Consider the following 22,687-nt stretch of genomic DNA (forward strand, 5'->3'; position numbering starts at 1 on the left):
AACTTGTTCCTCTTCAATAACATCATTTGCATATCTATTTATAATAGCAGACATTCTTAAAATTAACTTTCGTTTCCATGTTTTCACAAATATCCTTCAATACAACTAATATTAAAGTATTCTGATTTATAAGAATTAGAAAGATGAGTTTAAATGTACTTCTTGAATTGTAAGCTTCAGTTTCTTCTGGTTCCTTTTAGTGTCCAATCTTTGAACTCCAAACCTATCATATTTAAGTTGTTTTCAATGGGAAAGATTCTTATAATTAATTTAAAATCTTATTTCAAATTCCTCTGGACCCTGAGTCTGTTTATAACTATCTGAAAACAACATCTTACTACTTTTTGTTGTCACAAAGACAACTCCCCTGAACAGTATAAAAATTAATTGTAATTTTATTTGTTTGTTCATTAATTTATTCATTAAATGTATATGCTGCCCATCTCATTTCGAAAAGTCACTCATATTTACATTCCCTGCTCTTCTGCCTGTAACAACTGACAATGATCTTGAACTTCTCTAATTTATAGTTTAGGTCAGGGGTGGCAAAGTGGTGGTGCACAGGCTGGATGCATCACTTGCAGGCCACGGCCACCCTAGCTCTGTAAAGGGAAAAACATCATGAAATGTCATGTGACGGCAGCGTGATGCCATGAGTTTGACACCCATGCTCTAAGTCAGTGTTTCTCAACCTTGGCCACTTGAAGATGTCCGGACTTCAACTCCCAGAATTCCCCAGCCAGCTGGCTGGGGAATTCTGGGAGTTGAAGTCCGGACATCTTCAAGTGGCCAAGGTTGAGAAACACTGCTCTAAGTAGAAGAAGAAATAGACACCTATTTAGAAATGGGTGCAGCTACAATATAACCATAAAATAAATATTTTTAAAATAGCTGTAAATTCTACCAGCCCACTAGCTCCCGCTGATCCTGGAAAAATATCCTTGAATATTTTAGTGTTGTATCTTTCGGAACAGTTTTTTTTCTTCTCCCTGCTGATTTGCAATCAGTTGCAATTCACCTACAAAATACAAATCCTAGTTTATTTGCACAAACATGTTCTGGCTTCAAAGATTTTACCTTTGGATAATTTAACAAATCTCATTAGATTTAGACCATATTATAGTAGTGTATATATTGAAATAGAAAGCTTTTTATTATTTATTTATTTTATATTTCACCTATATTATTATTATTATAAACAACCCAAGGTGGTGAACAGATCTAATATTTCTTCTTCCTTCTATTTTATGTTTGGAGCCTGGTAAAACAAGGGTGCGATTTACCACAAAGAACCTCTTCTGTTTTGAGTTATATGTCAGTTATTTTAAAATATATTTGACCAGTTAAGTAGATCTTAGGAAAACTTTTTAACAAGAAAGGTTCACAAATATTTCCAACTATTGAAACTATGAAATAATCATTTAAATCAAATCTTGAATAGGATATAAATTTTAAAGGCACTATTTAAAATATACAGTTTACATTTTTTAATTTTATTTAATCCCTTTTTCATGCGATACATTATAGCATCAGTAAATAAGCCTCTGTCTTCAAACAAGCTCATCTTTGAACATTACAAACATTTGAGATTTAAAGTGTGAAAAAAAATCGCACTTCAGTGAAAGCCCTTCTTTTGTACCTTGACAAAACCCCAGCGGTTTAAAAGTATTTTTAGCCTGCTGGGACTGATCATTCTGCTAATATGGGCAACACCATGGACTCCAATAATTAGTGTAAATTGCCTTTGAATAATACAGTGCTGGGAACAACTTTTCTTGCTTAATGCTCCTTACAAGTACATGATGAAGAGTCATTAATGGGCCTTGGAAAAACAACTAATACCTATAAATCAAAGAAGCCAATCTGTTTTTGTTTTTAAATGCATTTGTCGGAGAGTGTGAGTTTTAAACTAAATTGTTAACACTCCTCCCTGCTGTGGGTCATGGATTAGCTAGGGTGGGAGTTTCTTAAAGGATCTTTCACACTGACTAAGGGAGGCAGTGGGTTTCGAATACAAGTGTTTGCTTAACCCTAATCCTTACCTTCCTGACCAGCATTGCTCCAAATTTCTCTCTAATTAGGTAAAGAATTAGGAGGTGGATTAATGTGTTAGGGAGTAAGGATAAAGTGATTAGGTTATCCAGGCTATAACAGTGGAATTCTAGGTACTATGGAATTAATTTCATATCTAATAACTTTTCTGTCCTCCTCCAGAAGCGCTAGACCAGGGCATGCTCCTAAGCAATAAGAATTTATCTTCTACTAATCTTACAGCTTTATATTCTCCTGGCAGAGTTTTAGCCTGTTCCCATAGCTTTATCTTTAATGGTTACGAAGAGCCTTTCCCAAGCTGTTCTCTTATGATACTGTATCTAAGCAGTCTCTATAAACCACATCAAGATATATTGATCTGCAAGTGCTACTACAAATTTAAGAAGCTTTGCAGGTTATGCCTGTGTGTTTGTGTGTGTGTGTGTGTGTGTGTGTGTGTGTGTGTTTCTTAGGACAGTTGAGAGAGAAATGTGGATTTAAAATAGATTCACCGGATGACTTTATTTGTGGGTCTTTGGAATGATCAAGTGAAACATCTCCCCATATTGAAACAGTTGATTTAGGAATATCTGGGTTTTTTTCTCCATTTGTATTTTCAAAATCCTTAGGCTATATTTGGATGAAGATTACGTGAATTTATTAGGATCATTTCTTACTATCTTCCTCTCTGTCCACCAAATTGTCCAGACGTATCATTTATTTACATTTCTTTACATCACTTTACATTTCTGTAGGATTAGTCCTACAGAATTATTTCTCCCTGCGAACTCTGCTTTTTCAACCTTATTTTCAGCATGGTTTAGAAATTATTTTGACATTCTAATAACGATAAATCAATTTTTTTCATTATTGTTGCAAACTGTGCGAACATACTGTTGTTCTTCATCTTAGGCATTCCTACTCCACAGTCCTCTTTGTTGGTCTTCTGGTAAAAAAATGATTCTCTCCTTCCCTACATGAAGACCTCCCATAGAATGTGTTCAAAATATGGTTGTCAATGTCCAGAAAGATGATTGTTGATAGCCACACACACATTCCTCAGACATCTCATTACGGACATAAGTGGAAGAAACTGATCACCACCTTAAAGAATTCGTGTTTTTAAATTTTAATCTGAATATTTTTCTCAAACAACAATAACAAAACCACTCCACTCCCAAACTCAAAAAGAATAGTGGAAAATAATAATGAAAACAAGTTTTCACTAGATTGATATAATGCATTGGTTGAACATTTTCATACTGAATTGATTGAACTGATAATACACAATACCTGTGGCTAAAAGCATGATATCTATCTGCTACTTGGCCGTTGTAACTGCACATAATTTTATCCATTCCTCAATTCTGGATGGTCCTCTGTGGATAAAAGAGATTTGCCATTATCACTGAAGTTGGATGAAATATAAATATTCTGTAGCAGTGTACATAATAATTACTGAACCAATCAGCATCTCCATGACTTTGAATTACAGAAGATACTACATCAACAAAGCAAGTGTTTTATAGTGGCCAGGTGGATGAATCTTCCCTTTGAAGATACAAAGACAGAACCATTCTTGGAGGATGATGAAATTCCTCCTTAAGGAATTAGTTTTGCACTCAGGGTAATGCCATAGTTCTGTGTTCTCATTAAAATAAGTGCTTTTGATAGATACCTTGATCAGACTTTAGATTTGGTCATTAGGAGGAAGCTAACATTTAGGAACCCTGGTTCAAGAGAGTTTCTACTTGGACCAAATGAGATCTAAGTAGATTCATTTGATCTTGTGACTTGTATTCACAGACAGCATTATAAACGAATGAACAAAAAATAGGATAAATACGTATGCTAAATATTTCATTAGCTGAAGCTAAAGCATGCATTATAGTATTCTGGTCAAAAAAAGTTAGGCTTGAAAGATTGTGGCCAGAACTACTGTCTTTTTTAGGGGAGGATAAATACTTTCTACCATACATTTATGAACATTTAATGCAATTTAGACAATGCTGCATTTAAATATTGATATTTATAGTTACTATTTTATTTGTAAAAATGTGGCAAAACTGTAAAAATAATTAAAGATTTATTTAGCACTGCAAATTGAAATATCAGTCATTTGCACTTTCCACCCCAGATTCTTTATTTAAATATTAGACCGATTAACTGTTTTTGTAATAAAAGACTGGGCAACAAACTTTCATTAGTCTATTTATGGTCAAACCTGATGTGATAAAATAATAGGTTTTCCAATGGAAGTGTCTCTGTGTCAAGGAGTAAATTTGACAATTCTAAGAAAATAGTTAATGCAGTCAAATGGAATAGCAAGCCAGAAGATTAACATTTCAGTTATATAATTACAAGTTCAAGTAGTTCAGCAGTCTTATCGTACTATAGTAAGCAAGGAAAGTAGAAGTGATCCTCTTTAATTTGTAATTATTTAACTGAAATCTAATGTCATCCAGTTTCATTCTTATACTCCTACACTGAAGATATTGGTATGCAGAATTCATGCACTAAGAAATAGTAGTATGCTATCAGAGTAGGACATGTTTGATTATTCTTTAAAACCAACTAAAAGAAGTTAATCTCATTGAACTTTTATTCAACAAAAGGGTTGGATGTTTCTAAGTCTAATAGGACCATAATATTCATTAAATGAATTTCTTTATACTTTTTAAATGGATTAACTGTGCATCCTCCCCATCTAATTATGCAAGTCATTCAAAATAGAATCATAGATATAATTTACTCAGCTGGAACAACCCACTTTCTAGATCACAAAATGAAGATATGGAAAGAGCAAAAACTTATTATTATTTTCGTTATTCGTAAACAGTGATAATAATTGCAGCCACATCCATGTGATTGAAACCTTGCCTTGTTTCGTGTGTGTTGATGCCAGCCAAAAAAGGATGGTGCTTTGATTGCATGTTTGAGGCTATCATTTTCACTCTTTTGACTTCCAATAGGGATTCCTGAGCAAGGAGATAAAAGAAATAATTCCCTGGTTGTATGCCAACTAAATGGAAAGCCTTACTTTCTCTTCACCAGCTATAGTCAGGATCAGGCAAGTATTTACAGGGTCATATGAACTGCAATGCAATGCTCTCTATAGATGCATCTATACATGGTGTGTTACTTACAATGGAATTAATAATAGGATGTGCCAAAAAGTGGGCAGGTTCCTCTATATTCTCTGCAGCTCACCCCAACCAGGAGCTATTCAGACATTGTCCAACTTTGAGATTTGTGAGGGGTGATGGAGTTGAAATCTAGAAGACACCAAGTTGTATAAAACCTGGGTATCATAATTAACAACATGAAACGATAATTTAATAGAAATGACAGAATGACAAGGGATGAGGGAGGGTGGGAGGGAGGAAAGAAGGACATTTGAGAGCTTTTGATTACTTCTGCAAAGACCACTTTTTAAAAGAAAAATTCAGATATACTTATTTGATATTCTTAATCTTAATGATCATCGGAAACTTATCTTTTCTAAGAGGCTTATTTTACAAAAACATTTAGAAGGAAATCTAAAATGCAAAGCGTCCCTTGCTCCTGAGAAATGAGAAAGATTTTCTAAAGGACAGAGGGTCACAGAAACATCTTTCTTGCATTATGTATACTGGTTGCCATGTTGGTCTGTTTGTGTGTGTGTGTTTGTGTGTGTTAGAGATTGTTAGAGATTAGTGAGATAGGATTTATGTTGCAAAAAGTTCCAGGCACTGAAGAAGTCCAGCATGACTGGCAATTATAAGTGTTTAACAAATCCTTTAAATTATTTATTTCATAAGTGAACTCAGAAACAAACTTGGTGTCCAGGATTTCACTTATTTCTCATCCCCATTTTTTATTTTCCCATCAAGCATGATCACTTCTGATTGGGCTTTTCCTCAAATTGGTGGGTTTTTTTTTTTAAAAAAGCTTGGTTTTCTTTTGAAAAATTGAACATGTTCCCAGAGCATTTTTAGACATTATTTATGATTAGTTATATAATATAATCATAACAAATTTGCACTTCTTTTGTTTTAGGTATATGTAGTTATCTTGGCCAGTCTCTACATATTTGTCTATTGCACCATACACCAAAATTAACATTTAAAGTTAACTCCTTTTCTTGCCACTTAACCATACTTTAGCCTTAATAATAGAATGAAAATATTTAGTGTCATATACTGTAAAAAACTAATGGATATTGATGGATAATGAAAACTAAGCACATAAGCTAGTTAAAGGTAAATTCTTCTTCTTCTCAGAAGATCAGCTTAAAAATACAAATGTTCTTTCATAATTGAAAAAGTGGAGAAAAAATTAAGTTGCCTGCTACTTATATATTTGTCACGAGAAAGCTTCCAAGACAAAGTTCTCTGCTGAATACTGATTTTATATGATTCATAAACTACCAAAACACATTTTTTCATATTGACTTTCCAGAGCAAAAGATTATAATTTGCATCTCTTCCCCAGAGGTGGGTTCCTATCAGTTCGGTTCGTCAAATCTACCGAACCAGTTAGAAGAGGTTCCACCAGTGGACCCGGAAAGCAGGCCACACCTACAGAAGAGGTTCCAAAAATTTTTGAAACCCACCACTGCTCTTCCCCCACCAAAACAACTTGGATAAAGGACAACCTTTGCCCATCTCTAGGTGTTGTACTAGTTGTGACCCTGCCTTGAAAAGGATAAACTTACATGTCATTATCACAATTTGTTTGGACAACTGCAATATGCGCTACACGCGGAGTTGGAAGCTACAATTGGTTCAGAATGCAACAAACCATATATGACAGATGCAAAAGTTCTTGGGTTTATCTGCTATGAACTTTCAAGTGAAATTGAAATATATTAATTTTTATCTATAAAGACCTTTATGTCTTGGCACCAAGGTATTTGGAGGTCATATTCTTTAAAGAAATCCAATTTGTATATTCTGGGAGAAACTATTATTGGTTTCCTATATTTATGAGGTGAATGATATTCCTTTTTAGAGGTTTCATTATGAAATACACTAATAGTGATCCAATAAGAAGAAGACCCCTAAAGGAAAATAGGAACTGAAATATTTCTGTAGTGCTAATATCCCCAAAGCTGATAATTTAATATGGTAAAATACTATGATCATAGAATGGCTTAATGCATACTGTACAGAAATGATTTAATGCATAAAATACTATTTTACTATATCATTATTTTAATATACTAAAATCTTAAAAATGGAACCACTAAAATAGTTAAAGCGAAAACCACAGACACTTGATAAAACACTTGATGAAATTCTGTATTAAAATTGCCTGTCAAACAGTGGTGGGTTTCAAAAATTGTTCGAACCTACTCTGTGGGTGTGGCCTCCTTTGTGGGAGTGATTTGCTGCCCATGTGATCGGATGGGAGTGGCTTGCCGCCCATGTGACCGGATATGAAGATGCCGACGACACTTGTCAGAACCACCTTAAATTACCTCACACACAGCACTGGCATGCATAAGAATATGATGTAAACTTGTTTTTTTAAAGGCATCTTTGCGTTAAAACAACTTCAACACACGCAATGTTCTGATTGCGCCACAAACGCAGTAGTCATCCTTACCTTTCACAGAAGCACTGAGTTTTATAAATATGAGCATGATAGTGTAGAATAATCATATCCAAGGACCAGTGGTGGGTTTCAAACAAATTTCGGAACCTCTTCTGTAGGTGTGGCCTGATTTCCGGGTCCACTGGTGGAACCTCTTCTAACCGGTTCGGTAGATTTGACGAACCGGTTCTACCGAATAGGTGCAAACTGGTAGGAACTCACCTCTGCTGTCAAAGTAACTGAAAGAAAAGCTGTTAAAACCTGGCTATTCCGGCAGGCCTGGGGCTGTTGACCTCACTGTTGAGGTCCAGCCCCGATCAGAACGAATGCATGTGTTGTGATTTTAAATCTGTCTTTTTTATTTTTTATTATTTTCTTTTCCTCTTTTTTTTGTAAGCCGCCCGGAATCCTCCGGGATTGGGCGGCCTATAAATTTTATTAATAAATAAATAAATAAATAATAAATAAAGACTTCTGAGCGTTCAGTCATCCCAAAATAGTAAAAATCCTAACATATTTATCTAACTAACTATTTCACATTTGATTTGGTTCTGAGCTGATGAAGCTTCTTGGATGAGAAGCAAAACAGCTTCTTCCTCAGGGGAAAAAACAGTCCAGTTGCCTTTTGAAAAAGCAGCTTTGATACAACTGTGATCCGGTTGACTGAGAATCTCCACAGACAAGGTGCCTGGTCCAATTTGTGCCAACTGGCAACCTAGTTCAGATCGGAGGGCCTTTTTAAGAACATCATAACCATTTTGTGGTAATGCAAGGAGAATAGGAATAAAGAATGAAAGGCCCTCTTTAGCCACATTGAGGTTTGTTGTCAAATAAAGGCAGCATCTATATGGAATAGCATTATTGGCTTGACAGCAAGGTTTGACGGGTGATGGGTGTTGTCAGAAAATTGATGGTGGAATTGGCATACAAATGAATAATAAAGGGCAATAATGCAGCCTCATTTGACTCTTCTCCTGGTAGGAAGAGGCTCAGATCTTTGCACAGAGCCAGTGTTCAGAATCACTCAAGCCTAGACTTGTTGTCTGCTACCTGACAAGCCTGGAAGAAAATTAATGCTAAATATAAGATAATTTAATTAACTCCGCCTTTCCCTGAAGGCATACTCAAGTGATTTGGATGCCCAGAGGCTATTCTACAAACACAATTAATATTTCTCCTTGAAACACCATTCAGTATTTCAGAAAAATGGAGAGATTTTATTTCTTTTCCTTTTCAAGTAAACCTTTCTGATGATTTGCTATAATGACCTTAGTTTTTATTCACTCACATTTAAATTTTTATCTCTGCAGCTCATTAATAAAAAGAACCATGATATAGGAATATTCACACAAAACTACTGTATATCCTAATTCCATCTGCCCCAAGAGGGAGGGAGGTCATTCAAGATATTAGGCCTATCATAATTTTGGGCTACTTTGGAGAATAATTGTTTTTTAAGACAGATCATGATATAGTAGCATTTTTTGACGTTGAATGATTTTTTATAAATACTTCTAAAGCTTAACTATTCATATGAAAGAGTATTGGTATAAAACAGTGGTTCCCAAACTTGGCAACTTTAAAACTTGTGGCTCTGCTGGCTGGAGAATTCTGGGAGTTGAAGTCCACAAGTCTTAAAGTTGCCAAGTTTGGGAACCACTGGTATAAAAGATGAAAACAGGTTTTTTCTAGCTATTTTCTGGGAAGACGAAAGGCGTAGATTAAATTTCACATTTATTTTTTCTTTTCCTTAAATTTATAAATCCTTCCAAACATTTTGGGTAGTTTACATGATTAGCATGTAATCCATGAGCAGAAAACTCTGATGGTGGTAGAGGCACAAGGTTCATTACTACACAATGTGTCAAGTTCACCGCACAAAAGATGCATGTGGCACAGGGCGGGTTCAAAGGGGGAGTGGGAAAAGGCAGTTGCATTATGGCCAGTTTCTAGTCAGAATGAGCTACTGTACATCAAGGAGAACCTCAAGGAATTCTGAGGCTCCGGAGGCTTTCCTGAAGCCTGGGGAGGGTGAAAATTGCCTCCCACAGCCCTTCAGAAGGCCGAAAATCAGCTGGCTGCTGTGCGCATGCGCGCCAAACCTGTCAGCTTGCATGCTGGCAAATATGGTTCCACGTGCCACAAGTGGCACGCGTGCCATAGGTTCGCCATCATGGGTATAGTATATCTATTTAAGCGTGGTATCTTTTTAAGCATGGTATTCATATATATATTGCTTCTTCCATTAAAAGTAGTTACTCTTTTGATGACAAGTACCATCATCTATCAGGGATGGTGCAGTGGCTCAGTTGTTAAGATGCTGGACTTGCTGGCAGGAATGCTGGCAGCCCATGTTCGAGACCCAAATGCCATGCGACAGGGTGAGCTCCCATCCACATCCCAGCTCCTGTCAACTTAGCAGTTCAAAAGCATGCAAATGCGAATAGATAAATAGTTACCACTTCAGTGGAAAGGTAACAGCACTTTGTGACATCATGCTGGTCACATGACCATGGAAATGTTTTTGGACAGCACTGACTCAATGGGCTTGAAACAATATGAACGCTGCCCTCTATAGTCGGCAATGACTAGTGGGAAAAAAAAGTGGAGCTTGGGGAGGATGAAAAATAGGCCCACCGGGCCAACCAGAAGTGCGTGCATGCACATGCAAAGCCCCCACACATGCAGGCATGACACCCTCCCACAGGGGGGCTTTTGCCCTTCCCAGGCTCCGGAGGCTTTCGTTAAGCCTGGGGAGGGCTAAAACGGTCTCCTCCAGTGCCCGGAGGCCCATCAGAAGCCAGAAATGGATCGTTTACAAACTTCCAGTTGGCCCGTTGGGTTCGTTTTTCACCCTCCCCAGGCTCCGGAGACTTTCCTAAAGCCTGGGAAGGGTGGTAACAGCCTCCTCCAGCCCTCCGTAAGGCAGAAAATTGACAGCGTGCACATGGACACTGTTAGCTGACAGCTAACATGGTTCTGTGTGCCACAGGTGGCACGCATGTCATAGGTTTGCCATCTTGTGTATAGTATATCTCTATACATATAAATTTTTATTGAAAGTTATAATAGCAACAGTCAAAATTAACAGAACGGAGAAAACAAAAAATAGAGAAGTAACAGGAAAAATTAAAAATGCAATAAGAAAAAAGAAGGAAGTAGAAAGAGAAAAATATAAAGAAAAGTATAAAAAAGTGGATTCCAATAATCTTCATATTAATTTTACGTATACTTATATTTTAATCCCCTTCTTACATGGTGGCTAAATGCTGAGTCTTTCCATTTCTATACATATAATAATTTCACTGCAGTAAATTTATATTAAACTAATCTTCCAATGCCACTTTCTAACTGTTTATCCATCAGTACTAAAAGGAAAAGTTCTGGCTTCAATTGAATGTTAACCTTTAATATCAATGAATCCATTTGAGGGGGGGGGGAGGTTACATGTCCACCAAGCATGATAAAATGTCCTTTCATGTTATTCATATTTCCAAAATACATTTGAACTGCCATGATTCACACTAGACAATTTCATTGCTGTCACATACCAACATACAGATGCTAAACATTCTCTTTAAGTTCATAACGTGAGGTAAATTTCAGTCTTTTTTACCACATATTTTCCTACTGATCCATTTTTATATTGTAGAAACAATTCACAGCCTACTCTATTGTACCCTTTAACCTGTTCTTTCTGTTTCAAATTTTTAAAAATATACATTTTGTTTATTATTTATTACTATTTATACATTTTAGCAATTACTTTACATGTTCATGATCAGTGCACAATTGTACTTCAAATTCTGACCTACTTTGCTTCCAGAGGTGGGTTGCCAATTTCTTTACAACCAGTTCGGGCGCGCTCCCGCGTACATACACACGTTCTCGGCAGGTGGGCAGAGCCTTCTATTGCCGCAACTACTGGCAAAACCACTGACAATTATGGTAGATTTTTCTGCCAATAATTGCTCTATTCTCTATTTAATTTTATATTCTCCTTGATGATTTTCCAATAATTCCTAGTATGTTAACCATTTGTCTTTGCATACTGTTTTTTTTTAATGAAAAAAGTAGGTGTTTTCAGGCACAGTCTGGCTTTATATCTAGTCCATATTCTCAATATGGCATGTCATATAAAGTGATTTTTAAAATCTACGTCAGTTTTAACATGATACCATAAGTATCCATGCCATCCAAACTTCAGCCTTTTAACCTGAAAGTCAAATATGGGAGTTTTTGTTTTTTTAATTGCATTTACATTTGAGTTTTTTTAAAAAAAACCCTACTCTGTCTTGTTAATTGCTTCCTTGCTTTTATTGAATAAGTTCACAGTGGCTATAGAAGATTCTTTTCATTAGTTCAAAGCTAGAAGATTTTCACAAGTGAGAATTGTGCACCTCAGAGCCTTTTTCATGCTATTTGCGGAAAGTGTGAATATTGCTGATGTGGAGCAGAATAGAAATAGAATAGAGAATAAAAAAACGTATAAACAATGTTGGCTTTGCCTTGCAAACTTATCAGAGCAAAAGTGATAGAAAGGTGTTTCCAGCCAGTGTAGATTGCTTGTTGACTAATGAAAAAAAAAATCTGGTCTGGATGTGAGTCACATGTTGGCAATAATTCAGTGAGGTAAATAAGAATGGGGCATTTCCACTCATCACTGCAGATACATTTACAGACTTGTATGCAAGTAAATGATCTGTTGAGACAGAAATGGATAACCCATATTCATGGGCCTTGGATTTTAGAAGATTTTGGCATTTTTCCATCACCATGTAAGGACAGGTTTGCAGTAGGGATTTATGCTGTTATTGTCTCATGCTGAGCTGACACATGTATTAAAATGTCCTTTCATAACCCAATGCCTTCTAGATTGCTGACGTACAATTTCAACATACAGTGTGGCCTTACTAGTTGGGAAAAAGTTACAGTCCTAAACATAGTAAGATGACATCAAGTATTTGAAAAGTTTGAAGTCATGGGACGGTAACGTGTAGCATTGAAGACATATGCAACCCTTGGCCTATTTTAAACAACCTTTGTAAACAAGCCAGCAGTGCCTGCTGTGATAGCACATGCATGCATTTGATGCTTTAATCTATATCAGTGTTAAATGTACAAAAAGGTAAAAGCAAAAGTTTCCTCTCTCCAGTCATGTCTGACTCTCATCTCAGTTTTTTAGCTGAGGGAGACAGCATTGTCTGAAGACATTTCCATGGTCATATGGCCAGCATGCCTATAGGCTGAGGAGCAAGGAATGCTGTTACCTTCCCACCAAAGTGGTACCTACTTGTCTACTCTCATTTTCATGCTTTCAAATTGTTAGATGGGCAGGAGCCGGGACACGTAACGGGAGCTCACCCCATTGTACAGCGCTCAGGTCTTGAGGCCAGGCTGCCAGCTTTCTAGACTTTAATCGCTGAGTCACCGTTCTCCCCCATATGCACATAAACACATACAAATGCACATACATTTAAGATCTCTATATGTCTTCTGTGTGAATATGAGAGCACATGATAACCTGCAGTCCAGAATGAATAACTTGAAAGATGCCAAAGTTTCTCAATCAAGCAAATATTTTCTCAAGATGGATTAAAGACAAGCGGGCAAGAATGCATGGCAGCAGCCGTTTACTTGGTCAGTGCAGCTGGGCCACTGACTTGTAAGATAGCTTGCAATAATGTTAATGAAGTTAATAATATCCAGGTATACAAAGCCTTGTAGTAGTTGGGGAATGCTGGTTATTTGTATGAAGATTCTTAGCTGATATTACGGAATAGGGGAAATACAATTGCTTAGAAGGTATATATGGATTACAGAAGATCCATTTCAATGAGCTGTTTCATTTCCCAGAAGATGCACTGATTTATTGATGGGGAAATATGCCTAATGGAAGCACTTTGCATTACCTCTAGTAAACAGTTGCCTTCTCAATTGATAGATCTGCCTTCATATCTATCAATTGGTAGATCCACCTTGCAGACCACCTTGAATTACCACTAATACAAGTTGGATATCCAATGGAGATAAATACTATCATGCAGATCTGTATAATCTGCACAAGTGTACTACTATCAAATGAGGAGAGTAGGATAAATTGTGAAGCATTGAAAATGTGGACATATATACCGTATAGTCATCTCCATTCTAAGAATGACCAAATGTAGTCATCTAATATAAATACCTGTTCTGACCCCCCTTCTCAGTCCAGGAACGAAAGCCAAAAACAAACGTAAATGAGAAGGTTTCTTTTAATCAGTCAAGACTCTCCTTGGCTGAAAGCCACATAAACAAAGAGATAAGCACTCTGGCAGCAAGTCCTACAAACCTTGGCAGCAATGCAAACAAACTCTGGCAGCAATCCAGCCTGCCAAGTTTGTTTCTTGTTAGTCCTTAACGTTGACTTCTGCAAGAAGGGCGTGGCACAAGCAGTCTCTTTTATAATCAGGAGAGGATCCCAATGAGCATCAGCTGATCGTAATTACCTCTTGTAATTACATAGTTGTTCTTGACGCCGAGTAGCCCTTCGAAGGTGTGCATCCCGGAACAACTCACAGGTGGTTTCTGGATCACTCACTCTTGTCTCCTTCGCACTGATCCAAGGCTCAGGCGCCACCTGGTGGCCAACCAGTCTCTCTGCGCCCTGCTCGGAGTCGGAACCCTGTCCAGGGTCCTCCACCTCCTCCAGGGCCGACTCATAAGACCCCTCGCTGTCGGTATCTGATGGCAGCTCCAACGGCTCCTGCCGGACCACAACAAATACCTGATTGAAGACTTACAATAGAGCATGCCATTATTCATCTTACATAATTAATACAGCAAAAGATTAACTGTTTGTTCCTGATTTTGAAAGGAGACCAAGCAAATTGTTGGAAAGTTACTTGTCCTAAACGTTATGTGTTACATAAATATGCTGAGTAGTCAAGTCAGAGCAAATATGCTGAATAAGAGGCAGTATGTCTGAACTCTAGCTGTTGTAGGATGTTAATCATTTTCCATTTGTTATATTCTTTTCAATAGCCAAAGAATGTTGTCTTCCAGAAATTACTGAATTATAGCTTCCTAGCATGGGCAATTATGATGGAAGTTTTGATCCAATGTCTCTTTTGAGTCTCATCCTTTCAAAACAGTATGCCACAACAATTAAAAACCAGATAATGACCTTAATTGTTATTTATTGCACAATTTAACTCTATCCTGAAGGATAAGTCGGGTTATTTAAGGATCTTATGCCCTTTATCTTACCAGTCAAATAAATAGTTTAATTGAGAGAGCATACTGATATTTCAGGAAAAACAATTACATATTTTTATCTTTAACTTAAAAATAAAAAGTGTGATAATGCTGTTGTGAGCAGTGTCAGTGGATCTCAGGAGATCTATATTAGTTCAGATATCAGTGCAGGATGTGTTTATTGCTGTCTTGAGCACTTGCTGCTGTCCATGAATCACTTTAGCGTCCCTGGGTTGCAGTATTCTGGATATTTGCTTGACAGGCAGCCATAAATATGTCTTGCGGGATTCTTTCTTATTTTCTCGTCAATGGTAAATTGGAAATGATGCACATATTTCTAACTCTAACCTTCCTATAATTGCACAGAGGCAATAACCTGGCGTGAGAGAGAGGTTAGCGGTGATACTAAACTGATAGTGCTGGAGAAGGAATTAGTATAGGAAGTAGACAGCATCCTCTGAGTGACAGTGGAGAATGTTTTCATGAACCAGGCAAAATCTTTCAGTATCTTATCTTCTGTTCAGAGAAGTATCCAGCTGGCAGAGCAGCAGGACTAATAGCCCTGGGTCAGCATGGCAAAAGGATATTATGCACTGCATTCACTTGCAACCAGGAAATTAATGCTTTATTGCTGCTGGATCACAGCGTGATTTATGGTGCCCATCTTCTGAAAAGAAAAGAAATCATGCTATTGAAAGAAGCACTAAATCATGATTTGGAAGGAAAGGGAGCGGTTTCTCTCTCTCTCTCTCTCTCTCTCTTTCTCTCTCTCTCTCTCTCTCTCTGTGTGTTTGTGTGTTTGTGTGTGTATGCATGTGCATGCACACACAGGAGAAAAAAATGTACAAAAATAATATGTTTTGGGGGGATGAAAAGTATATGATGGGATCTGGAGATGGAGGCCATACAAACATGGAACCTACTGGAAACTATGTCTTTTAAGAGTCATCGTGTGTGGGTGATAATATGCTTTTTAATAATCTGGATTAGTAAAACTCTGAAATGATTTGTAGCAAAAGAAAACCTATCTTTTCTGTCTATGCTTGAGGGTCATTATGGTAACTTTAGATTCTGCCAGCAAAGTTATGGGTCAGTGCAAACAAATTAGCATTCCTTCTTCCCACTGGAAGATTAAGACACAGGAAGTTATCTGTTGATTTCAATACAAGCTAGTCACAATGCACATTCTTTTTTTAAAAAAAAATCAACCACAGAAAGAAAATGTTCATGTGTCTTTTTAAATATACTTTCACGGATAAAGAATTTAGATTAGCAAAGAGAATTCATTTAATTCATAACAGAATGTACAATATGTCAGATAACTTCTATTTACAGTACTTTTAATTTGAAATGTAGGTGTGCAATGAAGCAGTCTGGGATGGAAATTCAGAGATATAAAATAATGTATGTTGTAGAGTTAAGTAAAAGAAGGAGACTGGGTCTAAATGGAAGCTACTTGATATTATGGGGAAAGGTGGTGTAGTCATATAATTATTTGAAGTTGTTGCACATACTGATTTTCAGTAGCCTTAAGTGAGCCAAGTGGCAAGCTGAATATTTTCTGCTTTTGGTCAGGATTTTGCAATCCTTTGCTGTATGGTCATAATCAATCAGGGATAATGTTTAAAAGATGATAAACCTATCAGGCCACAGAGCTCCTTATTGTAGGTAGGACTAAATGTTGTAGGGAGTAGATAAACCCATGTGCCACTAGAACAAATGGAAGATAGGAAGGTTGACTCATAATAAATACATGAAACATATTCAGGATTTTTTCTCTAAATATGCTTTTGCTCTTTATCAGCAAACTTCATCCCAAGGCAATTTCTTCCATTTTTATTTGATTTATACTCAGATTTTCAACATTCAAGGAGGTTAACAAAATATTAAAAGAAAATAAAAATACTGAATTAATTTTTTAAAAACAGATTAGAATTTATATAAATACAAAAATGTTAATCATTAAAAAAATCTGGCAAAAATCAGTATCTATTGCCAGGTTATCTAAAAGCTGAATAATTGAGGCCAGGTACAACCTCTAAGGAATTGTGTCCACAGTGTTGAAAAAACAATGTCAGTAAGGGACACAGCTGGTTAACTAAGTATAATTGTGCAAATATACTCCTCACCATAGCCACAACCTACAAAATAGTGCTACCTGAAGTTCAAAGTACATCGAGACTATGAACTTGCTCTTTCAGGAGAAGTGCAATTCTGTCCAAAACAAGGTGTATCTGAGATCCTGATTCCAGTGTTTATTTACTAAGAATACATACCTTCCTATTGTGTCAATATAATTTCAGATTGTTATTTTTCATTCACTTCATTATTGAATTTAAATATACCGATTGCTTCCTTGATGTGGATGGTTGGTAGAAATGGAAATATGCATCGATGTACCGATCTGTACAAATAATTGGTGGACTGATAGCACCCCACTGTAAAAATTTTCTCCGGTCATTTTGTGTAGATGTTATATCCATAGCTCAGGGGTGGGTTTCTCGCCCCGTTCCAACCGGTTCGGTTGGAACGGGGCCGGCGGCGTCCTCGTGCACGCGCGCAGTGCACGCATGCGTACTAGCCCCTGTGCGATGCTCCAGCTGCTCCTGGAGGATCGCGCAGGCGCTGCATGCATTCTGCGCATGCGTGGAAGCGCAGAACTCGTCAAAACCAGGTAAGAAACGCGGGCAGGCGGGTGGATCCTTCGGCGTTCCCGGAAGTTACTTACTTCCGGGTTCGCCGACCAACCGGTTCGCGGGGACTGCCGCGAACCGCCTGAAACCCACCCCTGCCGTAGCTAGAAAGATGGAACTCTGTGGAATCCTTTAGGTATCATAGACATCAAGCAGAAGGCACAAAGACATTTTTCTATCTTGCCTTACAGGGAAGACTAAAAACGTTGCTAAATACTGTCTCCAAGATTCAGTGCTGCTGGGTTTCCTAGAAAGTTATTATGGGTGATGATATCAAAAGCCATCAATATATACAGGATGCTTTCTCTTTACATTTAATTACCAATGTAAGTCACTTACCCATGCGGCCAATTCTGTTTTTTTTTTCTTTTTAGATTTTTAGTTTATTATTTATTATTACCTTTATTATTTTTATAAATAACTAAAGGCAATAGCAATAGCAGTAGACTTATATACCGCTTCATAGGGCTTTCAGCCCTCTCTAAGCGGTTTACAGAGAGTCAGTATATTGCCCCCAACAATCTGGGTCCTCATTTTACCCACCTCGGAAGGATGGAAGGCTGAGTCAACCCTGAGCCGGTGAGATTTGAACCGCTGAACTGCTGATCTAGCAGTAGCCTGCAGTGCTGCATTTAACCACTGCGCCACCTTGGCAACAAACATGCCTCATATACCTTCCTCCTCCTATCTTCCCCACAACAATCATGTGAGGTGAGTTGATCTGAGAGAGTGGCTTGTCAAAAGTTACCTAGACAGTTTTTCATGCCTGATTGGAGTAGAACTCAGAGTTTCCTGGTTGCTAGCCTGATGCCTTAAGCCAGTGTTTCTCAGCCTTGGCTACTTGAAGATGTCTGGGGAATTCTAGGAGTTGACGTCCAGACATCTTCAAGTAGCCAAGGTTGAGAAACACTGCCTTAAGCTGTGAAGCCATCATTTTTACAATCACTTTTCACAGAAATGTAATATTTGAAACTGCCTACAGTGTGTATGTATAGATCTCCAGGTCAAAGTATGATTCCTTCAGTGAAGTATAATTAGTATTGCCTCACTTAGGAAGATGGTATACACTCTTCCATAAGAATGCATGGTTTATCTTGCTTGGTGCAACTCTTATCATGGATGATAAGAGTAAGAGGGAGTAAGCAGAGACTCCCCACACCTTCAGTGGAGACAAGGAAATATATGTTGTCATTTTCATTATGTTGCAGAAGAGCCCCATTCCAGGCACAACTGTGCTTAGAAATTCACTTGTGCTGAAGTCCCATCTAGCTTATAATTTCAGTGATAAACTGAGATTTGGCTCTTCAGAAAGAATATCACATCTCTACGTCTTTATGTTGTCCTGGTTACCTAAGTGAGACATTATGAATTGGCAGAGTGACAGACGGAATGTTTGGTTGGCAAGATGGAATTCCCCCTTATTTCCTTATTTTCTGTGCCTAGCCTTGAACCCTTAGGGTAGCCGGTGACTGAGCTGGGGAAAATGAACTCCCTTCTCTTTTATCAGTTCTATGATAAATGCCAAGTCCAATGCTTTCTTTCATGTGGTATTAAATCTCAGTTTTACTAGCAACCGATCTAGCATTGAAGACCAGCTAGTCAAAAGGCCATTTCTATAAGGACTGTCTTTCCATAAGTAACAATCAAGCAGCTTGAAGGGACAAAAAGGTACCTTAGTTCTCACAGCATACCTGGGCCAAATGACCATGTATATATTTTTTAAAAATAGTATCTAACCTTGTTCTGAATAGAATATTAAACTCAGGTATTTCAGAGATAAGAAACCTGCCAGGAAACAGTGGTATACAAAATAAGGAATACATTCCAGAACTATGATTACTATTATAAGAAATACTTTTAAAAATCAGAATTCAACAGAATGAGAAAAAACTCTAAAATGTTCTATACACTGAAGGATAATCTAAATATGCATTATCTAATCATAGAGTATTTCCTCACTTTGAACCCTGAAGGGTTATGGTATGGGGATCTATTTGCACACTGCAGAAGGCCTGATAGGATAATGAATAGTTACCCTAACTATTTATAGATCTGTAACAAATGACAATTCATCATCATCATAAAAATAATAATAATAACAACAATAACGACAACAACAACCAGTTTTATAAAAGCTTAGAAAGTGGAGCTGGGGTAACAACAAATGAAAAACCTGATAAAGAGAAAACTCTGAAATTCTGGAAGAATTTGTGGGAAAACAACAAGAACCACAACAGAAATGCAAAATGGATCAAACAGATTGAGGATTCCATTAAAGTGCATAAAATGGAAGATGTGAAAATAACAAAAGAAATGATGCAAAGGCAGTCAAGAAAAGTGAAGAACTGGAGTGCAGCTGGACCAGATGAGTTACATGGCTTCTGGTTAAAGGCACTTACAAGTATGCACAAAAGATTGGCAGACCAAATGAACCACATCTTAAAAACACCTGAAAATAATGAATGGATGACAATTGGAAGGACATTTTTGATACAAAAAGATAAATAAAAAAGAAAGGACCCTGGAAACTATAGGCCAATCACCTTTGCCAACAACATACAAGCTCCTTACTGGTATCATTGCAAACCAAATTTATGGATACTTGTAAAGAAATAACTTGCTTCCTTGTAGAACAGAAAGGACGCAGCAAAAATTCAAGGGGAACAAAGGACCAACTGCTGATTGACAAACTAATCCTAAAGAATTCAAAGAAAAGACGAACCAACCTGTTGATGGCTTGGATAGACTATAAGAAAGCGTTTGATTCAGTTCCCCATAGCTGGATCAAGAAATGCCTGAAAATCTTTGGCATCAGAAGCAACATACAAAAATTCATGGAATGAACCTCTGGAAAACGAAGCTTATAGCTAATGAAGAAGAATTGGTGAAGTTGAAATTAAATGAGGCATTTTCCAGGGTGATTCCCTTTCAGCCCTACTTTTTATACCCTCAATGCTACCACTGACAATCATTTTGAAGAAGATGAACTGTGGATACGAACTTGCAAAGAAAGGACTGAAAATTTCGCACTTGGTGTACATGGATGATTTGAAGCTGTTTGGTAAAACAAAAGCTGAAGTGAATTTATTAATTGAAAGCACAAACGAATTTAGCCAAGACATTGGTATGCAGTTTGGAATTGACAAATGTCCAACAATGGCAACCAAAGCAGGCAAGATCATAGAAGATGATGGAATAGAACTTGAGAATGAAGAAATGATAAAGGCAGTAAAACCAGAAGAAGGCTACAAGTATTTGGGGATTTTAGAGGCCTCTGATGTAATGGATAATAAAGTCAAGGAATTAACTTCAGCCAAGTACATTTAACAAATTCACAAGATATTAAAGTCCAAATTGAGTGGAGGAAACATCATAAAAGCCATAAATACCTGGGCTATACCTGTGATTTGATACTCTGCAGGAATAATTGACTGGACCTAGATGGAGTTGGACAATTTGGACAGAAAAACAAGGAAACTTATGACAATGAATCATGCTTTGCACCCTAAAAGTGATGCTGATCAATTATATCTACCAAGAGCAGAGGGTGGTCGAGGACTCCTACAAGTAAAACAGACTGTGGAAGAAGAAAAACACAGCTTGAATGATTACATCCAGAAAAGTGAAGAACCAATGATTAAGGAAGTAAATAAAGGAGGCCTTTTAAAGACAAGTAAATCAAAAGCTGAATACAAGAAAGAAGTAATTGAGAAGCAAACTGGAAATTGGAAAAACAAAGCTATGCATAGCCAATACTTAAAAAGTATTGAAGGTAAAGCTGACCAAAAGCTAACTTGGAACTGGTTAAGATCAGAAGCACTGAAAAAAGAAACAGAAGGCTTTATTTTGACAGCTCAAGAACAAGCCTTAGCCACAAACTACATGAAGGCAAAAATTCAATATGTTACCACCAACAGCAAATGTCGCCTCTGTAATGAGAAAGACGAGACAGTCGACCACTTGATTAGTGGGTGCACCAAAATTTCACAAACTGACTACCTACAATGCCATGACCGCGTTGCTAAGATCATTCACTGGAAATTGTGCCAAATGTTTGGATTTTAGTACAGCAAAAACCACTGGAACCATCAGGTTAAGAAAGTTTTAGAGAATGAGAAAGTCAAGATCTTGTGGGACTTTAGAATCCAGACTGACAGGCACTTGGCCCCACAACACACCTGACATAACAATAGTTGAAAAGAAAAAAGTATGGTTCATTGACATTGCAATACCTGGAGATGCAGGAATTGAAGGTAAACAGCAAGAAAAAGTCACAAAGTACTGGGACTTGCAAATTGAAGTTGAGCAACTGTGGAAAAAGAAATCGTTTGTTGCCCCGATTGTAATTGGAGCCCTTGGAGCAATACCTAAAGGGCTACCTCGCTATTTGGAAATTTTAAATTTATCAGACTTGAACATTCTGATTCTACAAAAAACCACCCTACTTGGAACAGCTTATATCCTTCAACGTTAACTTAACAGTTCCTAGGTCCTTGGTTAGGACTCAAGCTGTTGAGCTACCAACCAGCCCCAAAGGCTGTGAATCTCACCAAAGATTAACATAATAATAATAATAATAATAATAATAATAATAATAATAATAATAATAAATTATTATTTGAGAAAAGCATTGGCAACAAACAAATGCAAGTATTAGAAATAACAACTGAGATGTTCAAAAATCGAGTTAAAAAGGTAAAGAATTGGACATCACCTGGAAAGGACCAATTACATGGTTTCTGGCTCAAATATCTGACCAGTTTACATGCAATATTGGCCAGGCAACTGAATGAAATTTTACAAAAGGGCCAAATTGATGAATGGTTGACAACTGGAAAAACATACTTGATTCAGAAAGATGCAACTAAAAGGAACAACACCTGAAAACTACAGACCAATAACATGCTTGCCAACAACCTTCAAATTACTCACAGGCATTATTGCAGATAACATGATGGATTATTTGGAAACAAACAACATCTTGCCAGTAGAGCAAAAAGGCAACAAAAGAAGGAGCAGGGGCACAAAAGATCAGCTTCTAATTGATAAAATGATATTAGAAAATTGTAAGAACAGAAAAACGAAATTGAATATGGTCTGGATTGATTACAAAAAGGCATTTGACTCACTGCCACATAGTTGGATCATAA

The sequence above is a fragment of the Thamnophis elegans genome, chromosome 10, assembly GCF_009769535.1.
Source record: "Thamnophis elegans isolate rThaEle1 chromosome 10, rThaEle1.pri, whole genome shotgun sequence".
NCBI lineage: Eukaryota > Metazoa > Chordata > Lepidosauria > Squamata > Colubridae > Thamnophis > Thamnophis elegans.